Raw genomic sequence first — 13,116 nt, forward strand, 5'->3', positions numbered from 1 at the left:
ATATTGAGGCTATTGGTTGGCTGCAGAGAGGAAGAGAAACAGCAGCGGGGAGGACCGGAGTGCCCTGCAGGAAGAGCAAGGGGAGAAAAGGAATTAGCATAGATTTTTTTCATTATTATAGACCATTTCGAGGGGCTACCCATGTTTGTATTATCGGGTGGACCCAATACCGGTGTCTTCTTCTCTCCTGGCCACGTCTTCTCCATCTTGCTTTCAGGATTAGTAACCTCAATCGCAGATGTACCGTAAGTGTGTACGCGCCATGGTCCCAAAACACAAAGAGCCTCAATGGAGGTTTCCCTGCTTAAATACACTGTAAAAGTGGGACACTTTCAGACACTCCTCCTCCTTAAAAACGGATCCGCTAAACGGAAGCCAAAACGGAAACAAATGTGACGAACAACACTGGTGATTTAAAGTTTTTCTTTTTTTCATGCAGTTTAAAAAGACAGAAACAAATGCTAAGCAAAGGAGTCCTAAGAGCATATGTACAGTTTTATTTTTTACATAAAGGGGTCATTTACTAACAATCATTATAACCTAGGCAAATCTTCCAGTAATAAAAACTGTCGTAAATTTTTGATAAAAAACAACTCCTGTAAATACACCCTCATTCACACATCAGTGTTTGGTCAGTGATTTCCATCTGTTGTTGTTAGCCAAAACCAGAAGTAGATTCTCCACCAAGATATAGTATAATAAAAAGATCTGCACCTGTTCTGTGTTTTTGAACCTTACCTGGTTTTAGCTCACAATAAGGGTTCGTTCACACGAACGTATTTTGCGTTCCGTATACGGACCGTTTTATGCGTTCTGCATGCGGTCCGTATACGGAACCATTCATTTCAATGCAAAAGATTGCTCTGTTCCGTGGCCCTGCAAAATTACGAGTCCTGTCCTATTCTTGTCCGTTTTGCGGACAAGAATAGGCATTTCTATAATGGGCCTCCTGTTCCGTTCCGCAAATTGTGGAAGGCACACGGGCCGCATACGTTTTTTGTTGGGCCGCTTTCAGATGGTTGTAACATGTGCATTACATTCTCCTTATATTAGTGCTCATGTACAAGGCCATAGTTTTGAGCTGCATCCGATCCGTGTTTTTGCGGATCGGATGTGGACCTATTTATCTTAATGGGGCTGCAAAAGAAGTAGACCGTACACCCAAGTGCTGTCCGCATCTGTAAGGGCTGGAATCACATTCAGTGTGTGAGCGTGATCCTCCGTTCCAGACTTGCAGGAGCGCATGGTGTTATAATGATTTGTAATGCTGTGTGCCTCTGCTTGACCTTATTTCTGCAGAATCATACTGACAGCTTTATGTCACTATGATCCTGTATCAGTAAGGTCAAGCAGAGGCACACAGCATTACAAATCATTATAATGTTGTGCACAGAGGATCACGTTCACATGGAGCGTGATTCCTGCAATGGACTCGCTTATGTGAAACAGCCCTGTCTATTCTGCGGTCCTGCAAAACAATAGAACATGTCCGATTCTTGTCCGTTCTGTGGACAAGGATAGGACATTTCTGCAGGAGAAAAAAACATGGTGGCAAGCCCTCGGCCGGGATCTGTGATTTGCAGACCACGGTTACGGTGGAGTGCAGGAGCCCTTTTAAAGTTAACACCCAGAGTTAGGATTCATTCACACGACCGTGCCATTTTTTGCGGTCCGCAAATTGCATATACGCAAAAAACGGATGCTGCCCATGTGCCTTCCGCAATTTGCGGAACAGAACAGGAGTCCCATTATAGAAATGCCTGTTCTTGTCCGCAAAATAGACAAGAATAGGACAGGACTCATCATTTTTGCGGGGCCACAGAACGGAGCAAGGGATGCGGACAGCACACAGAGTGCTGTACGCATCTTTTGCGGACCCATTGAAATGAATGGTCCCGTATACGGAACGCAGAAAACGGGCCGTATACGGAAAGCAAAGTACGTTCGTGTGAATGAGCCCTAAGGCGGGTTTAGAAGGGTCGATGGAGCTGCTGATTGTGGGGAAGGAAGCATTCCTTCCCAACAGTCGGCTGCTCGCTCCTTCACGGTACGAGGATGAGGGATTTCTATAGCTGCATATTTGCTACAATGGAATTTGTTGTAAAATGGCAAAATATTTTACTGTAATATTTTTTTTTTTAATCGGAGGTAATAAACATGCGTGTGTGATCAAGACTGCATTTCTCCGTTATCCATAGAGTCTCAAGAAGAACACATTTCACAAAGTTTATTTCGTTTCATGCAGATTCTGCTAGATAATAGTATTTTTTCCATTGATTGTTGTTGCAGTTTTATAATTATTTAAATTGCAGCAAAAATTTGATAAAACTGCAACAATGTAAATACATTCTAAGACCTCATTCAGACCACTGCAATGTGGCTGCGTATTGGGGTCCATATTATGCTGAAAGCCCCAACCTGACTGCAGGTCTAATGGCGTGAAATGAGATAATGTCGGTCTGGGAATTGCAAAACAGCAGCTTACAGATTTTGTGGCCGTTTTTATCGGTTTCCTTGAATAATGAACCATGCATGCATTTTTTCCACGAGGTACTGCAATGATGAGTACGGTACATGGTAGAACTTCAGACCTCCGATGCCACCAGCCTTATGTCAAAAGACCTCAAAGTGGAATATTTATTTATTTCTAAATCGCATTACTTTTATGTAGACCACAAGCATGTCGTACACATGTACAGAGCCCCGCTGAACATGAGAAATCACAGATCTCTATCTTGAATGTTTTGGATCTATTTCTAAGAAAACAGGAATATATTTTGAGGGTTTCTGCACTCAGAAGTAAATTCAAGTTAACTGATGTTTCCTAGTTTTTATAATTGGCAAGTCATTATTATTTGGCACAGTCACATTCACATGTTGATTTATTTAGTGTTTTACTTCCATGCATTCCCTGCATAAAACATGAGGATCTTTAGACAGATCTGCCCAAAACTTTCAACAGCGCAGTATTTTATGAAGCCAGCATTTAATAGAGGGATGTAGTAATTAGTAGGAATCCAAACAAGAAAAGCCGCAAACGAAAGTGTTTACATTTATTATTAGTACTTTTGATAATATATGCGTTCTTAGTTTTTTTTAAAGGGGTTAGCCTAGAAATAATATTGATGACCTCATCCTCTGGATAGTTCATCGATATCAGATCGGTGGGGGTCAGACTCCAAGACCCTCGCTGATCAGCTGTTAGAAGAGGTCAGGCACGGCCTCTTCCTAGGCCAGTGATGTAACCGTACATTGGTCACATGGTGTAGTTGCAGCTCAGTCTTATTGAACTGAATGGAACTGACCTGCAATACCAAGCACCGCCACTATACAATGTACAGCGCTGTGCTTGGGAAGCTGCTGGGAGTCCACAGTGCTCACCAGAGCTCCAGCGAGTGCGACGGCTCCCTAAAACAGCTGATCGTCACGGATTCCGGGACTCAGACCCCTGCTGATGTGATGATGATAACCTATCCTGAGGATACTTTATCATTATCATTTGCTGGATACCCTCTTTAAGTTAGGCCTCATGCACACGGCTGTTGTTTTGGTCCGTATCCGAGCCTCACTTTTGGGTGCTCAGATGCGGACCCATTCACTTCAATGGGGCTGCAAAATATGCGGACAGCTGTGGTCCGCAAAAAAATTTATAACCTGTGCTATTCTTGTTCGCGTTTTGCGGACAAGAATAGGCAGTTATATTAATGGCTGTCCGCGCCGTTCCGCAAATTGCATAACGCACACGAACGCCATCCGTGTCTTGCGGATCCGTGATTTGCGGACGGCAAAACACACAACGGTCGTGTGCATGAGGCCTAATAGTGTAAATGTATTATAAGGCAGACTTGTAGGGACTTTTTATCTATTAAATGCACAGGTCTCTACTGCTTTGTCTTCCCTTGTCAAAGTAACTTTAGACTTTAGGGCTAATGCGCATGATTGGATTATGGCTCTGTTTTTACAGAGGTGTAATATGGCTGCCTTAGAGATGCATGAACCCTCTACCATACCACTGATTTCATACGGAAACATGCAGGACACCATCAAGCGAACTCCATAAATATAGATGTACAGTGCATTTGGAAAGTCTTCAGAACCTTACATTTTTTTTTACATTTTGATATGTTGCAGCCTTGCTCAACACCATCCCTGTAGCGGTGGCATCATCAAGCTGCGGGGGTGTTTTTCAGCGGCTGGGACAGTCAGATTGGTCTCAATTGAGGGAAAGCTGAATGTAGCAAAGTGCAAAAATATTAAAGGGATTCTCTCACTTTTAATATTCATGACCTATCCTCAGGAAACACCCGCTAATCAGCTCTTTGAAAAGACGGCATGCACAGTGTGCACGCGGCGTCTCCCGTCTCCCTTCCTGTCCGCTGCTGCTGTCCCATAGACATACAGCTGATCGGTCATCAATAGAAAAAGCCTGGACAACCTCTTTAATGAAAACTTGATCCAGGCGGAGGGACAAATCTGTGAATGTCCTTGAGTGGCCCAGCCAGAGCCCTGACTTGAATACAATCAAACATCTCTGGAGAGACCTGATAATGGCTGTCCACCGACGATCCCCATCCAATCCTGGCAGAGCTTGAGGTGATCTGCAGGGAAGAATGGTAGAAAATCCCCAAATCCAGGTGTGCAAACCTTGTGGCATCATACCCAAGAAGACTGGAGGCTGTAATCACTGCGAAACGGGCTTAAATCAAGTCCTGAGGACAGGGTGTGAATACTTATGTCAATGCAATATTTTATTTTTGGACATTCTTTTTTCCCTTTGTTATTATAGGGTATTGAGTGCAGAATGATGGGGGAAAACGTGGGATTTTTTTATTTTAGCACAAGGCCGCAACATAACAAAATGTGAAAAAAGTGAAGACTTGAATGCACGGTGTATTCTCTCCGAGCTGCAGTATCTCCTCAGTTTTGGAGTATGACGGTGCCTGTACAACAGCGCTTGGAAGCTGTAAAACTACATACGGCATATGCTTTGTGCCAATGTGCATGAGCCCTAAGTCTTCTGATCATTATTTATATATTTCTATAGTTTCAACATAATGGAAAATTAAAAAAGTAAGGCTCCATTCACATCTCTGACAGACGACTATAATAAGCCAATAAGGTCTGTCGTACAATATATCTGGCACCATTTGGTGGATTCCATTTACTGTATAATGGAAATCATGATGCAGATGTGAGCAGCATCATCAATAGAAAATACGCTGACCATAGCCTTGAAATATCTATAATGGAAAAGAGACAACAGACAACTCTGAACCCCACCGATCAGCTGTTTGGGGCAGTAGCTGGCGCTGGAAATTATTGAGTGGATGGCAGTGTACCCAGGAGGTTCTGTACACTGTGTAGTGGTCGGTCGGGGGTGCTCCAACTCAGCTTCCATTCAAGTATATGGGAGCTATGCTGCCGTGACTGAGCCTTCTGTCCAGAGTATAGCTTCCGGCACCAGCGGCTGCCCGAAACAACTGATGTGATAGTAATGATTTAGGCCTCCTGTATATAACCATATCCATTTTTGCTTACAGCAAATTGCAGATCCGCAAAATACAGATACTGGCCAAGTGCATTCCGCCATTTTTTCCAAAAAATCCTGCAGAAATGTCATATCCTTGTCTGCAAAATGGACAAGAATAGGACATGTTCTATTTTTTCCAACTGAGATGAATGGGTTCGCATAAATCATGGATCCAATGCGGTCCAAAACTATGACCAGGAACCACCTGACTGTGTCAGAATGTTGGATTTGTTCCTCCTTTTGGCATTTGGAGAAATTATTCAGTAAAGATCAAGTGAATTGGATTTCTCAAATTTCCATTCATACAGAGTAGTAAAAATCTAGACAGATTTTACACCATGTTTGATATTTTCAAATTTGCAGATTTATTGTACAATGGGTGATACCAGCAGTAAAATCCACATGACCATAACATGGTGCTTTATGTGGACATGGTCTTACAATGCAATTCAGCGGTGTGATTCCATTAGCTCAATGATAGAAAATCATAATGGGACAGGGGCACTTTGCTTATTTCTGTAAACTCTGCATATTTATCATTCTTTGCACTACCATAAGGAAATGAGTACCCCCCACCCCATTTATAACCTGGCAGGCTGTTGACGCCTTTTAAGAATTGGCCCTTGGGTGTAGTAAGGTGCTCATTCACATCAGCAATGTCCCCTGAGTCCTTTGGCTATTCTGGCAGGTAACATTGTGCAAGAGAATGGAAGCACCATAATAATGTTGAGCTCAGGGAAGCCAACAATTGAGCCCTGCTGATTTATACAACATAACAACCATCTTGGATTGACACTTTGTTCTCTAAGCTTTCCTACTTTCATCTGCACTTGATTCCCCTATTGTCACTTTCTTCTCAGCAACTCATCCTTTTGTGTCTATTTCTTTCATTGCCTGCTCCCTACCTGTGTGATTCAGTACACACCTGCTTAGCGCCATAATCCTATTTTAAGTATACAGTTGTCAGCCTCACAATAATGATGGAAGACCCCATTCACGAAACTGTTTTCCAAAATACGCAAATGTTGGCTTAAACAGTTTTATGAAAACGTGGACAAAGCACGTTAGACTTTAGGAAGAGCATTAAACCGCTCTAGACTTTTTTTTCTTTTAGAAGAGACAGTTTTGATACAGATCCACGGAGAACGTCCCATAGAATGCTGTATTGGTAACAAATGTTTATGTACCGGTATATTTTGCAGCCAGAAAACGGACAAAATGAACGGCACAATGATCTCAATCATAATGGAGACAAATTGTATGATGACGTTCGGATCTGATAGATTAGATATTGTAATTATTGTTGTGGCCGATCATTGTGGACCAGACTGTAATGGTGATCAGTAATGGGTATAGGTGGGGATGGGGGGGGGGGGGGGCAGTGTTCCCTCTAAGCTTTGGCAGTTGCTGAGCGGGGTCGGCTTAGAGATGGGCAATGCTTAGTCAAAGGTGGGCGATAGGACAATCAAACAAGAGATCATTGCCGACATATTGGCAAAACAATAAATCTAGCCTACTAAGTAAGACAAGATAAAACAGTTACTCTGCTTACCATAGAAAGTAAAACTTTTTATTCTTCTCATGTCATAAAATGTCAGTCATCTGCCAAACAACCAAGATAAAGCATGAAATGTGGAACTAAGCCAATCCTAGCAACGTCTTCTTCCTTTTAACCTTGGATAAGTAAACCTAGTGGAAGACAAGAGGTACATATGTGATAGAAATCCACTACTAGTACAGACAAAACCAGCCAGCCAAACATCAAGAAGCTATAGCCTCTCAATCTACTTACCTTTCCAAATGAAGCACCCATCTTGTATTATTTCTTTCAGGTCATTAAACTTCAGTCATCTCATCTGTCAATTTCCTTTGGAAAGTGTAGGCAACACCAAACAACCAATATAAAGCATGAAATGTGGAACTATGCCAATCCTAGCAACGTCTTCTTCCTTTTAACCTTGGATAAGAAAACCTAGTGGAAGACAAGAGGTACATATGTGATAGAAATCCACTACTAGTACAGACAAAACCAGCCAGCCAAACATCAAGAAGCTATAGCCTCTCAATCTACTTACCTTTCCACATGAAGCACCCATCTTGTATTATTTCTTTCAGGTCATTAAACTTCAGTCATCTCATCTGTCAATTTCCTTTGGAAAGTGTAGGCAACACCAAACAACCAAGATAAAGCATGAAATGTGGAACTAAGCCAATCCTAGCAACGTCTTCTTCCTTTTAACCTTGGATAAGTAAACCTAGTGGAAGACAAGAGGTACATATGTGATAGAAATCCACTACTAGTACAGACAAAACCAGCCAGCCAAACATCAAGAAGCTATAGCCTCTCAATCTACTTACCTTTCCACATGAAGCACCCATCTTGTATTATTTCTTTCAGGTCATTAAACTTCAGTCATCTCATCTGTCAATTTCCTTTGGAAAGTGTAGGCAACACCAAACAACCAAGATAAAGCATGAAATGTGGAACTATGCCAATCCTAGCAACGTCTTCTTCCTTTTAACCTTGGATAAGAAAACCTAGTGGAAGACAAGAGGTACATATGTGATAGAAATCCACTACTAGTACAGACAAAACCAGCCAGCCAAACATCAAGAAGCTATAGCCTCTCAATCTACTTACCTTTCCACATGAAGCACCCATCTTGTATTATTTCTTTCAGGTCATTAAACTTCAGTCATCTCATCTGTCAATTTCCTTTGGAAAGTGTAGGCAACACCAAACAACCAATATAAAGCATGAAATGTGGAACTAAGCCAATCCTAGCAACGTCTTCTTCCTTTTAACCTTGGATAAGTAAACCTAGTGGAAGACAAGAGGTACATATGTGATAGAAATCCACTACTAGTACAGACAAAACCAGCCAGCCAAACATCAAGAAGCTATAGCCTCTCAATCTACTTACCTTTCCACATGAAGCACCCATCTTGTATTATTTCTTTCAGGTCATTAAACTTCAGTCATCTGTCAATTTCCTTTGGAAAGTGTAGGCAACACCAAACAACCAAGATAAAGCATGAAATGTGGAACTATGCCAATCCTAGCAACGTCTTCTTCCTTTTAACCTTGGATAAGTAAACCTAGTGGAAGACAAGAGGTACATATGTGATAGAAATCCACTACTAGTACAGACAAAACCAGCCAGCCAAACATCAAGAAGCTATAGCCTCTCAATCTACTTACCTTTCCAAATGAAGCACCCATCTTGTATTATTTCTTTCAGGTCATTAAACTTCAGTCATCTCATCTGTCAATTTCCTTTGGAAAGTGTAGGCAACACCAAACAACCAATATAAAGCATGAAATGTGGAACTATGCCAATCCTAGCAACGTCTTCTTCCTTTTAACCTTGGATAAGAAAACCTAGTGGAAGACAAGAGGTACATATGTGATAGAAATCCACTACTAGTACAGACAAAACCAGCCAGCCAAACATCAAGAAGCTATAGCCTCTCAATCTACTTACCTTTCCACATGAAGCACCCATCTTGTATTATTTCTTTCAGGTCATTAAACTTCAGTCATCTCATCTGTCAATTTCCTTTGGAAAGTGTAGGCAACACCAAACAACCAATATAAAGCATGAAATGTGGAACTAAGCCAATCCTAGCAACGTCTTCTTCCTTTTAACCTTGGATAAGTAAACCTAGTGGAAGACAAGAGGTACATATGTGATAGAAATCCACTACTAGTACAGACAAAACCAGCCAGCCAAACATCAAGAAGCTATAGCCTCTCAATCTACTTACCTTTCCACATGAAGCACCCATCTTGTATTATTTCTTTCAGGTCATTAAACTTCAGTCATCTCATCTGTCAATTTCCTTTGGAAAGTGTAGGCAACACCAAACAACCAATATAAAGCATGAAATGTGGAACTAAGCCAATCCTAGCAACGTCTTCTTCCTTTTAACCTTGGATAAGTAAACCTAGTGGAAGACAAGAGGTACATATGTGATAGAAATCCACTACTAGTACAGACAAAACCAGCCAGCCAAACATCAAGAAGCTATAGCCTCTCAATCTACTTACCTTTCCACATGATGCACCCATCTTGTATTATTTCTTTCAGGTCATTAAACTTCAGTCATCTGTCAATTTCCTTTGGAAAGTGTAGGCAACACCAAACAACCAAGATAAAGCATGAAATGTGGAACTATGCCAATCCTAGCAACGTCTTCTTCCTTTTAACCTTGGATAAGTAAACCTAGTGGAAGACAAGAGGTACATATGTGATAGAAATCCACTACTAGTACAGACAAAACCAGCCAGCCAAACATCAAGAAGCTATAGCCTCTCAATCTACTTACCTTTCCAAATGAAGCACCCATCTTGTATTATTTCTTTCAGGTCATTAAACTTCAGTCATCTGTCAATTTCCTTTGGAAAGTGTAGGCAACACCAAACAACCAAGATAAAGCATGAAATGTGGAACTATGCCAATCCTAGCAACGTCTTCTTCCTTTTAACCTTGGATAAGTAAACCTAGTGGAAGACAAGAGGTACATATGTGATAGAAATCCACTACTAGTACAGACAAAACCAGCCAGCCAAACATCAAGAAGCTATAGCCTCTCAATCTACTTACCTTTCCAAATGAAGCACCCATCTTGTATTATTTCTTTCAGGTCATTAAACTTCAGTCATCTGTCAATTTCCTTTGGAAAGTGTAGGCAACACCAAACAACCAAGATAAAGCATGAAATGTGGAACTAAGCCAATCCTAGCAACGTCTTCTTCCTTTTAACCTTGGATAAGTAAACCTAGTGGAAGACAAGAGGTACATATGTGATAGAAATCCACTACTAGTACAGACAAAACCAGCCAGCCAAACATCAAGAAGCTATAGCCTCTCAATCTACTTACCTTTCCACATGAAGCACCCATCTTGTATTATTTCTTTCAGGTCATTAAACTTCAGTCATCTCATCTGTCAATTTCCTTTGGAAAGTGTAGGCAACACCAAACAACCAAGATAAAGCATGAAATGTGGAACTATGCCAATCCTAGCAACGTCTTCTTCCTTTTAACCTTGGATAAGTAAACCTAGTGGAAGACAAGAGGTACATATGTGATAGAAATCAACTAGTGGAGTCAAATAATACAGTAAAACTTACTGTACTTACCAATACATGTGAAGCAACAAACTTCAACTGTTCAAACTTTGCAACGTCTATCTTTTGATGTGACCCATTTGGAATAGACTTTGTCTAGGTCAATCCTTTGTCCAGAATTCAGGAAGAATTTGATCCTCATGAGCATTTCCAAGTGTGGCACTTCCAAACGATTGCGACTTTTTGTCTTGATCATATTCATTAGACTGAAACCACGTTCACAGTCACAACTGGAGGCAAGGAAAGTTCCACAGATATCTGCTAGGGATGCAACAGCTTTAAATTGCTCCTCTTTTAACACAAATTGCACAAGATCCTGAAAGGACTGCATCAAGCCACATTTTGTTTTCTCGGCTATAACAAATCTTAAATCCTGGTATTGTTCTGTTACTGTCTTCAGTATATCTTGGTCATCATCTTTGTATGGCAAACAATCTCCAGAGTATCTTGAAACAAGTGTTGCTATTTCTTGACAACCTTGTTGATAATGTAACGTACCACTGAATGTAGACATATCGAAAATTCTCCACTCCATCAGCTCATTTTCTGGAAAACGACATTCCAAATGTAGACATAAGCGCTCCACAAACCTAATAATCGGAGCCATATTGACTTCGTTTTCATTATCTTCCATTATTTTACACACTTGCTCACTCCAATGTACTGTCTCACCAAGGAACTGTGAACGTAGCTTACTTATTTTAGCCCTAACATATTGGTATGCATCGAGAGTAGTAAGATTGTTTTTTTGTAAAATCTTACTTAACTCTGCCAGCTGGCCGACAACGTCGGAAAAAACATGCAGAGCAGCAGAAAACTGTGGGTCCAACATTTTTTTCTGACAGTATTTAGCAATTGGATCGTTGTTTTTTTCTACTTGTTTGTTGCAATACGCAAGTAACACATCCAGATTTCTCATTACTGCCCGTAAAGCCATGTGTCTAGATAACCAACGAACCTCATTTAATGCCTTAAAAGAGAGCGTCTCACATTCCAGAACGTCTGAGAGTTCTTTAAACTCTGCTTTCTTGACAGATGACCTACTAAACATAGTATAAACTGTTCTAAGAAACATCTCAATGTCGCCCATAAGTGAAACTTTCTTACATGCATCCTCAATTCCCAAATCCTCTCGATGAGCTACACAATGTTGTTCAAGCAAATGAGGTATGTCATTACGAAGACGAGCAGCAACACCATTTTGCTTTCCAAGCATAACAGAGGCTCCATCAGATGTGAACATCACAATTTTCTGCAAATCCAAGTGATTATCAGAATAAAACTGCTTAATGGCATCTGTCACTGAACTGCTATCACAGCTGGTTAATTTTGTAATGCCTGCAAAAATTGTCTTGTAAACATCAGTGTTAAAAGGACGGAATTTTGCATATAAAATAAGCATTTTGCTTACTGATATATCGGTGCTCTCATCAACTACAAGTGTATGAAAAGTGGCACTTCGTAATTCAGCCATCATTTCAGCTTGAACTGTCTCATTAATACATTCTACAAATTCAAATGCATAGTTTTTCCCACGCCAAGACTGTGGAATTGCTAGATACTTTGCCATGTGATCATGTATGTCTTGGACAGAATGCATGGATGCATTCATATTAATAGCCAATAAAACATTATCAATCAATATTTTTATTTGGTCGCGACCAACAGCTTTGCGAAGTGCTATTTCTGCATTATTTTGTCTTTCCTCTGCAGTTTGAGCCAACATCTGTAATAAACCTCCTGAATTCTGTCGTCTAATTTTTGCAACTGCCTCAACGTGGATTTTCTGTTTTATATGTCTCTTCAAGTAATCGAGCTTCCAACTGTCCTCCCACCGTTTTCCTGTAGTAAAGTCACCATTTATTCCTGCTTTCACGCAGATATTGCAAATAACAGCATTTTGGCTGTCCTGGAATGTGAAAACGTCACCTAATTTCACCTTCTGTTTTATAGCAGAGTTTGGCATTTCAGTTTCTATGATCTCACATAGCCATTCTTTTTTAAAATGACTGCTGGACTTTTTTGCAGTAGAACTTGAAGCCCTAGATAGAGGGGGTGTATTAACTAAAGATCGTTTTGCCATTTTTTGTCTGCAGTGTGGAATTTCAATCTGCATCAAATTCACCAAATATCTATCTGGAAGGCCGGCCCGGGGAGAGAGAGAGAGAGAGAGAGAAAAATTGTATAAATATGAAATATTAAGTATCGTTCTGTATATCTGTTCTAGAATTTGGAGATGTATATTTAGGAGTTAGGTTAGGACCAAGGGTAGGATCCTATTCCTATGAGTAGGAAAGCATCTCTCAAAGGGTGGAATTCATCATCAAAGCCAGTTTTTCTTCAGTGAGAGCAGCTCTGTAGCAACAAGCTCCCTCTCTACTACAATGTTGACGGTATATTTACTTAGTTGCTCAATGTGCAATCTATTGTAAATCTAGCCAGTGTGTGATATG

General features: G+C 40.7%; 1 long non-coding RNA gene across 1 annotated transcript; it reads right to left on the reverse strand.

The window, feature by feature from the left end:
- Positions 1-9,620: 9,620 nt before the first annotated feature.
- On the reverse strand, positions 9,621-11,114 carry LOC122941450. Its single transcript, XR_006390452.1, has 4 exons — positions 10,676-11,114; positions 10,138-10,595; positions 9,860-10,034; positions 9,621-9,756 (listed from the first exon to the last, which is right to left on the reverse strand). It is a non-coding gene; the product is annotated as an uncharacterized LOC122941450 (long non-coding RNA).
- Positions 11,115-13,116: the final 2,002 nt, after the last annotated feature.

The sequence above is a fragment of the Bufo gargarizans genome, chromosome 6 (genome assembly GCF_014858855.1).
Source record: "Bufo gargarizans isolate SCDJY-AF-19 chromosome 6, ASM1485885v1, whole genome shotgun sequence".
NCBI lineage: Eukaryota > Metazoa > Chordata > Amphibia > Anura > Bufonidae > Bufo > Bufo gargarizans.